The following is a 9,953-nucleotide window of genomic DNA, read 5'->3' on the forward strand; positions in this document are numbered from 1 at the left end:
TAGGACGGGCGGGTTGGGGCGAGTGGGCGGCGGTCCAACGCAGCTGGCTGAGGGCGATAGGGGCTTGGGTCCCGTCGTCGAGGGGCAGGACGGCGCACAGCTGCGGCGTAAATCATGGCTGGGGGCTGCAGAGGCTGCGTGGATGTCGGCGTCACACCCAAGGCCTGTTGAACTTCGTCCCGGATGACGTCAGTGAGCGATGAAATTTGCGGCTGCGTTCCCGTTGGCAGCAATCGTCGGAGCTCCTCTCGCACAACTTGACGTATAACATCCCGCAGGTCATTGCTGTTAGCGGTGTCCAGGCAGCTTGCTGAGAAAATGCGCTGCTGGCGGTCATACTGGCGGGCTCGAGCATCCAGAGTTTTTTCCATCGTGGATGCCTCTTCTACAAATTCCGCGACAGTTTTCGGTGGGTTGCGGACGAGGCCGGCAAAGAATTGCTCTTTAACTCCTCGCATGAGCAACCTTACTTTTTCTTCTTCCTTCATGTTTGCGTCGGCACGCCGGAAAAGACGCTTCATTTCCTCAGTGTACACAGCAACGGTCTCGTTTGGGTGTTGTATGCGAGACTGTAGCAGCTGCTGGGCTCTCTCCTTTCGCACAACGTTCGTGAAGGTCTTTAGAAGCTGTTCCTTGAAGGTTTCCCAGTTCGTGAGGTTAGCTTCCTTATTCTCAAACCAGACTTTTGCTGGTCCCTCCAAGGCGAAGAAGACGTACCTAAGCTTCGTAGCGTCATCCCAGTTGTTGAAGGCAGCCACACGGTCGAACTGTTCCAGCCATTCTTCGGGGTCGGCGCCAGGCGAAGCGTCGAAGGTTGGTGGCACCCGGGGCTGGTGAAGAATGATTGGAGCCGTCGGCTGGGGCAAGCTCATGGTGGACGTTCCTGCTGGCTTTCGTTTCCGGGTAGGGTCAGGCAGAATCCCGAACTCAGGTGCGTCTCCTAGCAGACGTCGGCTTGCGCGGTGGACTGGACTCAGGTCCTGCGCTGAATGACTCGAAGGGCTGGCGTCGCGACTTGCTGGGGGTGTCCGGTACATGGAATGCTACCCCGCACCTCCACCAGATGTCACGTTGTAGTGACGGCAGTCCAGCGGTCAGGAAGACACCAGAAAGACTTTTAAACGAAGCTCTTTATTTGGGCTGACTTGCGCCCTCAAAAGAACTGAATCACTCGGCGGCGGCGTAGAAAGAGAAGTTTATTTTTTTCTAATGTCAACAAAGTACCAAATAAAACGGCTGAACTCAAAGGTCTGATGTTACATGCGGCGTAAGCAACAGGCGTGCTCGGCGGTCGTCGAACTACGAATGCCCGCCGCTAGCGGCATCGCTCAATTTAAAGCCCGCAAAGAAACTTCCAGATAGCAGGACAATATCATCTACAGTAATCTGGAAAAACCTAGATGCAGCCTTTCATGGCTGCGATCAATCGAGATTAGACTGGTCGCTTCTCGCGTCACGAGCAGAAATGATAACAGCCCTTTCCTGCAGCCTTGAGCGTGAACGAACAAACACTACAATGATATGTGGCAATATCAATCCACAACGGTCAGTAGCATGTGTCCATCGATCGGCCCCTTAAAGTCAATATGCAGCCTAGACCAACGCCGACGCACCCCATCCCCGACATAGTGAGAAAGCACCGTACCGATCCCATCTGGGAAGGCATCGCATTGTAGGGCAAGAGGCTTGAATGGGTCAAAATGCTCCAAGAAATCGGCGGACTTAAGGAGGCCTTACACCTTCCTGAAGGCCCGTTGCTGACTGGGACCCCACTCCCACTTAGCCTCCTTGCGGAGCAGTTGATCAGTGGGGCTGTAGATGCATTGCGAAAACACTAGTGGTAGTATGTTACCATGCTCAGATACGACCTTAATTCTGCGAGGTTCCGCGGCACCTGCATTGGCAGAATGGCCTCCACGTTTTCTGACTTTGGTTTCCGTCCCTGAGCAGTAATTGTTTGTCCCAGGAAATCCACCTGTGCTCGACGGAACTTGCACTGGTCCGCATTCAAGCGCACGCCGTTTTTCCGAAACCGATGTAACACTTAATGCAGTGTGATGCAGTCATTGTGCTTCTCGGCAATGATGACGTCGTCTAAATAGACCTAAACCCCAGGAAGTCTTTGCAAGATGATCTCCATGCGCCGTTGGAAAACTGCTGGTGCAGAAGCCACTCGAAATGGCAGGCGAGTGAAACTAAACAGTCCGTTAAGCGTGTTTATGGTCATAAGTAGCATGGCTTCCGCGTCTAACAGTAGCTGATTGTAAGCCTCCCCAGTAGCACAAGGTGGCGGGCCCATGCGGCTCCGATATGGGCAATGAGGGTTGGTGGCTGCCCACAGTAAACCCACATGGGTCCCCCCTGGGTGCGGTGCTGGCACAAAACGCTTGGGCTGCCCGCTTCGTGCCTGAATGGGACCCTCGTCGGCTAAGCATGGGCTTAAACAGACTGGGCAGCCCACCTGGGTCCCACCGCGGATACATGTGGGCAAATGTCCGGGCTCTATCATGGTGAAGTGTGTGCAGCCCCTTTTAGGGCTGCCCACGCAGCACCCTGACGGATCCAAGGTGGCTGGGTGTGGGCAAACATCCAGTATTCCCGCCTGCAGCCTACAAGGCTCCGGCGTAGGAAATACATGGGCTGCGCATGGGCACATTTGTCGTTCCCCCATCTTCCCCACCTGTATCCTACATATCGGATATAGAATGGCTAAGTGTGGGCTACGCATTGGCAAAACATGCAGTGTGTGTATGAATGACCCGGGCTACATGACGGTGAAGTGTGGGCAACCCCAATAGAGGCTGCCCACGCAGCACCCTGACGGATTCAAGGCGGCTGGGTGTGGGCAAACATCCAGTATTCCCGCCTGCAGCCTACAAGTGTCCGGCGTAGGAAATACATGGGCTGCGCATGGGCACATCTGTCGTTCCCACATCTTCCCCACCCGTATCCTACATATCGGATATAAAAGGGCTAAGCGTGGGCTATGCAGTGGCGAAACATGCAGTGTGTGCATGAATGACCCGGGCTACACGACGGTGAAGTGCGGGCAACCCCAATAGGGACTTCCCTTGCATCACCATTACGATGCTGTGGAAACAGCTAGTATATTTCTGCCTGCAGGCTTCATAAGTCCTGTGTAGATTACTCTGGACTTCACAGTGCAGGAACATCACATGCAATTTTAGCGATCATTGCCCGGGCGACACCTATCGAAATATATAGTCCCACGTACATTAATTAGCTGTATGCGGGAAGCGTTGACATTATCACATTTAGCCTGGCTGCGTATTCTGCGTCACATGTAAAAGCTGCGTGGGTGCTAGTGGAGCATGGGCGCATGAAAGATAATGCAAGTCACGCAGTGGAGAAGTGCAGGCTCAGTATACGGGCTGTTCACTTGATCAGCATGTCAATAAACCCAAGACTGATGTGGGCAAATAGCTAGCATTCCCATGTTCAATCTAAATAGATCCTTCATAGGATATAGAATGAAACTTGTAATTTAAGTTATACGCACTCCAGAATGAAAAGGAAAGGTAGACGAATTCCGGCTGTCAGCAACAACTGCGCCGGTCCAATAGACCTCTTCCGGCCTGTCATCTGCGCACTGTGTGTCTGGCCCGATGAACAAAAGATGCCGCTCACCGAGGGGGCTATATAAGGCTATAATCACAAGAAGAATAGCTCCGACACATAGCGATTGACATTTCTAATTGGGAAAAGAAAGTGGTCAGGGGAGCTATCGTCCCAATCAAAAACTGTTCAGAATTAAGCGATAGTGGATGGTTTTACCCAGTGGGAACGCCCCTTTGATGTCACGATGTTTACACGTACCGGGGAGAGGTCTATTGCATTAGCTTTACGCAGGGCGTGCAGAGTTTACATTTCATCAAGCCTGCCTTTATCACAATGACTGCACATCAAATGAGCAAATAACAGATGAATAGGTGAAGATAGCGTGCTACCTGTGGTGGCACAGAAATCCCTATCATATAGGTTACCCTCTAAGCCGCTTACAAATGCCACATGGTAGGTGGCAGTTACTTTTAGCAGTTAAAACTTAGAAGATATAGGACATAAGTTCATTAGGCAGGGCAAGGACATAATTAGCTGCATGATCTGCAGCACTGTATTGCCAGGTATCATTGTCGCGTCCGTTCATTCGCGCAAGGCCGCAGAAAAGGGGTGTTATCATTTTTGTTCCTGACGCGAGAAGCGACCGGACTAATCTCGATTATTCACAGCCATGAACAGCTTCGCCTACGTGTTTCTAGATTACTCTAGATGATCTCGACCTGTTATCTCGAAGTTTCCTTGCCGGCTTTAAATTGAACGATGCCACGAGCAGCGGGCATTCGTAGTTCGACGATTGACAAGCACGCTTGTTGCTTACTCCGCCACCGAGTGATTCTGTTATTTTGCGGGCGCAAGTCAGCCCAAATAAAGAGCTTCATTTGCAAGTCTTTCTGGTGTCTTCCTGACCGCTGGACTGCCGTCACTACAACGTGACAGTATTATGATGCTTTTACATTTATTTATTTATTTATTTATTTATTTATTTATTTATTTATTTATTTCGTTACTATCAGGGCCGTTGAGGCGTTACAGATAGGAGTGGAAAGTACACTTATACAAATAAAATACAATAAGGAGAGTAGTTAATGTAGTGAATCGACAAGTGGTTGGCGAAGAAGGAACGAGCTTTATTAGCGGTTAGTAGTTTTATAGCCTCTTGGCTAGTGACGTCACCGGGACCACTGCCGATAACAGATGGCTTGGTCGGTGGGCCTCATAAGATAAGCACGGCACGTGTCAGTAGCGCATTCGGTTCACAACAATTCTTCCCCCTTAAGGAGCGAAGCGGTCCGGGGGCCGACGCTGCCGTTTTGACCTACGCGGTGCGTCAGCGCCCTCTGTTCCCTGTGCTTCGTTTGTACAGTCTTCGGCTTGCGCGTCTGGCGTCGTTTGACTGTCCGGTCCTGGTTGGGACCCACTCTCCCCACTGCCGTGACCTTGAGGCTGCGAGCTGCCTCTTGCGCTGTCCTCAGCCATTGATGCTTCCGTGGGTGCCTGGGGCTTAACGTCAGCACCTTCCACACTGGTCCTCCTGGTCTTTAGTTGGTCGAAGTGGCGGCGATGTTAATCCCCATCTGCTGTCCTTACGGTTGTCATGCGTGAGCCATCGGTGGACTCTACCGCGCCTGGTTTCCATTTGTCGGCCACTCCGTAGTTCTTGAACCAGATTTCCTTGTGCAGCGGTTTTCCGGTGTAGTATTCATCTGCAGAAGGAAAGGGTCGTGACACCACATTGTGCAATAAACAGCGTGGCTGATATCTGAGAAGCATGGAAGCCGGAGTCTTCCCGTTGGGAAGGGGAGTGCGCCGATAATGAGAAAGAATGTTGTCCAGGCGAGATTGCAAACTACCTCGCGTGTTTTTGTTTAACCCGCTCTTCACAGTCCGTACCGCCCTTTCCGCCAGACCGTTAGACTGTGGTTTGTAGGGAGCGGTCCGCATATGACTGATGCCATTGCGCTTCATATATGCCCTGAACTCCTCGCTAGTAAACTGCGGCCCGTTGTCCGTCACAAGGGTCCTCGGCAAGCCGAATCGGCTGAACGTAGTCTGCAGTGCTTCAATTGTTTTTCCCAAGCTGGCTGTCTTCATTCGAGTGACCTCGATCCATTTGGTATGAGAATCTACCACAATCATCAGCATGTGACCTTCCACAGGACCTGCAAAATCAACATGAATTCTAGACCACGGCTCCGCTGTTTCTGGCCAAGGCACGGTTTGTCGTGCAGGGGGCATGCTGCCCCATTCTATGCACGTTGGACATGCGCTAGCCAGCTTCTCAATGTCTTGATCGAGTCCTGGGTACCAGAATACAGAACGGGCCAATCTCTTCATAGCCGCTACTCCTTGATGAGCATCATGCAACATACGCAGCATTGGTAGCCGCGCACTCCTCGGAATTACCGCTCGATGGCCCCAGTACACGATTCCATGGCTGGACGTCAGTTCGTCCTTCCTGTGCGTGTATGCGCGTAAAGGCTCCTGAGCAGGTTGCAAGTATCGTGGCCTGCCGTTCTGAATGTAATCGCGGACTTGTGCGAGTTGGCTATCGTCCGCAGTCATCGCAGCCAGATCGCTCGCCGACAGCGGACCGGAGTCTAAGTGATCGGTTAGAAGGACGTACTCACTAGCGTCCTCTTCTGCAGCCTTAGCGTCATGCGCCTGCCGTACAGGCAAACGGCTGAGGGTGTCCGCCGGAATTAACGCCTTCCCCGGCTTAAACTCTATCTTGTAGTTGTAGGCGCTTAGTAGGAGTGACCAACGCTGAATCCGTGCAGCGGCCATGGCTGGAACGGGCTTGTCGGGGCTGAAAAGGCCGAGGAGGGGCCTGTGATCTGTCACGAGCGTGAACTGATTCCCGAGTAGATATTCCCGGAACTTTGTAACACCGAAGACCACAGCCAATGCCTCTCTTTCGATTTGCGCGTAATTCCGCTCAGCCGGTGACAGAGTTCGTGATCGGAACCCGACTGGTAGATCTTGCCCATTTACTCTGTGATATAGCACTGCGCCAACGCCGCACGAGGATGCATCAGTTTCCAAGATAAGGGGCTCATTTGGATCGTAATGCACCAAAAACTTTGCCTCTTGTAGCAGCCGCTGGGTTCATCGGAAAGCGTTATCTTGTCTCACTCCCCACTGCCAGCGTGCGTTCTTTCTTAGCTGTTCATACAGCGGCTCCAAAACAGTAGCCAAATTTCCCAGAAATGCGTGGTAATAGGTTACGAAGCCCAAGAATGCTCGCAGTTCCGCAACACAGTTTGGCTTCGGCATCTTTGCTATCGCGGCCATGTTGTCTGTCTTAGGTAACAATCCGTCCGCACTTATACGATGTCCCAGAAATTCAACTTCTGGTTGCCTGAACTTACATTTCTGCGGATGCAACTTGACACCGTGCTGCCGGAAACGTTCGAAAACTTGACGCAGCGTCTCCGAGTACCCTCGTTTCTCCGCGATTACCACATCGTCCAGGTAAACTTGAACGCCCGGAATGCCTTGCAGGATGCCTTCCATACGTCTCTGAAAAATAGCAGGGGCGGAGGCCACACCAAAAGGAAGTCGATTAAAGCAAAACAGGCCTTTCTGAGTGTTTACGACCAAGAGCTTCCTGGTTTCCTCGTCGAGTGGCAACTGATTGTACGCATCTTTCAAGTCGATGGTGCTGAACACTTCACCCCCGTTTAGGTTAGCAAAAATATCCCGTATTTTTGACAGTGGGTACTGCTCTGTGACACATGCAGCATTCGCGGTCACTTTGAAATCGCCACATAATCGAATGGAGCCATTCTTCTTGATAACGGGAACGAGAGGCGTGGCCCAGTCCGCACTGTCGATAGGCGACAGAATGCCTTCTTTAACAAGCCGGTCTATTTCCTTAGACACTTGCTCTCGCATTGCATATGGCACAGAACGAGCTTTGCAGAATCGCGGCTGCGCATTTTCATGCAACCGCAAATGAACTGCGGGACCACCAATGCGTCCTAGGCCTGGTGTAAACAGATCGCTAAACTCTTCTAACAGCGCGCTAACCGAAGCTTGATGTGGAAAATTCCTCTCACCCGTACTTGCCTCGCCGACAATGCTCAGGACAGCCCTTCCGTTGCGTTCAAATGCGCTGATAACGTCGCGTCCGCACAAGTTCGGACCGTCACACTGCAGCACGGTTAGCTTCGCTTCCAGAGTTTTACCCGAGTACGAGACAGGAAGCCGGAGCTCCCCCTTCACGGGAAGCTTGCCAAGAAAGCAGGACAACTGCAAAGACGTCTCGCGGAGCGCAGGCCAGGCGTGCCGATGCTTGCAGTATGTCCCCCACGTAATTATGGAGACCGGTGAACCGGTGTCTACTTGCATCTTCAGCGGAATTCCACTCCAGTCGAAGGTGCGAACTACGGGCTTGACCAGGTTAACAGATGCAGTGTACACATTTAGCAGACAAAGCTCGCTGTCGCTCTCTGAAGGATGCTCTTCGAAATGTGCCACTCCTGGTTGTTGCAGTACACACATCTTCGCTAGATGCCCTTTTCGTCGGCAGTGAAAACACTCCGCCCGGCGAAACTTGCATTTCGCTGCTCTGTGCCCAGTGCTACCGCAGCACGAACAAACATCACCATCGCTCAGTCTAGGTGAAGTATGCAGGCGAGTCTTCTGGTAATGCGGTGGACCCTGCAGCTTGCTCTTCACAGCGTGAACGTTGCCTTGACCCTTTGTCTTATCCATGTGATCCACGTTGAGGGCTGCCATCTCTGCCGCTAAAGCTGCCTCCTCTGCTTCTTTGAGTGTCAGCGATGATTTTGACAGGAGTGCTCGCTGAACTCCAGCGTCACGCAGACCGCAAACTAGTCTGTCTCGTAGCATCCTGTCCCTTGACTCACCGAAGTTGCAACCGCAGGCCATCTTCCGAATTGCGACAATGAAGTCCTTCGTTGTTTCGTCAGGACGCTGATACCTGGTGAAGAACTTGTAAGACTCCGCTATTTCATTGCCCTGCGGCGCAAACTGCTCAGTCAGTAGCTCGATCAGCTTCTCGTAGGTAAGCTCTTGAATCTTGGCCGGCGCGCAACGCCCCGTTATTCTGCCGACTGTTGCTGTACTTAAAGCTGCCGTTAGAAGCGCCCGTCGCTTCTTCGAATCATCGATTCCGTAGGCTTCAAAATAGGACTACAGACGTACATGGTATGCTTCCCAACTGTCTTCCACTTCGTCGAAACCCGGCGGTCCAACGTGGGCTGCCATGGAGCAGCCAGTGCCCGGCGGTGGGCCGCTCGTCGCCACTGTAGTGAATCGACAAGTGGTTGGCGAAGAAGGAAAGAGCTTTATTAGCGGTTAGTAGTTTTATAGCCTCTTGGCTAGTGACGTCACCGGGACCACTGCCGATAACAGATGGCTTGGTCGGTGGGCCTCATAAGATAAGCACGGCACGTGTCAGTAGCGCATTCGGTTCACAACAGTTAACATAGGTGATGAAGAAGAGCAGATCTAACGACTTCTGGTTGATATATGGAGACGATGCTGGCGGGCAGGTGGTTCCAGTCTGAGCGGGTCTTCGGCGGGAAAGTATAAAAATACTGGTTGTTCTGCAACTTGGAACACTCACTTTGAGTCGGTGATCAATGCGAGATGATACATAACTTGGAACAGCCAATAGACTTTGTTTTAGGGATTGATTTGTGTAATATATTTTTTGGAAAGTGAAAAGCCTAGAAAGATGACGCCGCAGTGAAACATCTGGAAGGTCTAGAGTTCTCTTCCTGAGTGTGTCGCTAGAGAAACAGGAGTAGTTAGACAAAATAAAACGCGCTGAACGATTCTGAATTGATTCTAAAGTGTTAATCAGTGACTTAATGTTAGGGTCCCATACAGAAGACGCTTCAGACATAACTTCACCAGCGAAAGAACGAGACACGAGGAGAAGACGAACACAGGACAACGCTGGACTAACAACTGAAGTTTAATCGAGAAACGGCCAACCTAGGTCACCAGAAGACGCATGCGTATCAGACACACCAAACAAAACAAACAGATACATAAGTGGCAGATCACCGAGGAGTGGATACACGCTCCAACACTGGCAAACAACAGAATACAGATGTCTATCAATCTTGCACGCGCACACTTCTGCTTAGGAAATTAACTTCCTTGCTAGTGAGATGCAAGGACGGTGCACTGATGCATGTGTCACTGCCTTGCAGCCTAATATGAAAGGCCTCAAGGATTTCCCTCTCCTTCCTGTTTTTCCCTTTTCCGATAACAGAAATGTTGTTAAAAAATGGAACACATTTTTTACAACTCCTGCAGTGACGTGGGAGAGTATTTGGATCTGACGAATTTTTCAGATAATTATTATGTTCGCGTGCCCGGCCATTAACACATCGGCC

The 9,953-nt window shown here is 51.4% G+C and overlaps 1 pseudogene; it reads right to left on the bottom strand.

Annotated features, from left to right (window-relative positions):
- Positions 1 to 8,087: 8,087 nt before the first annotated feature.
- LOC149327994 (uncharacterized) lies at positions 8,088 to 8,961 on the bottom strand (annotated as a pseudogene).
- Positions 8,962 to 9,953: the final 992 nt, after the last annotated feature.

This window comes from Amblyomma mixtum, chromosome 10, assembly GCF_055824585.1.
Source record: "Amblyomma mixtum isolate Tamu chromosome 10, ASM5582458v1, whole genome shotgun sequence".
NCBI lineage: Eukaryota > Metazoa > Arthropoda > Arachnida > Ixodida > Ixodidae > Amblyomma > Amblyomma mixtum.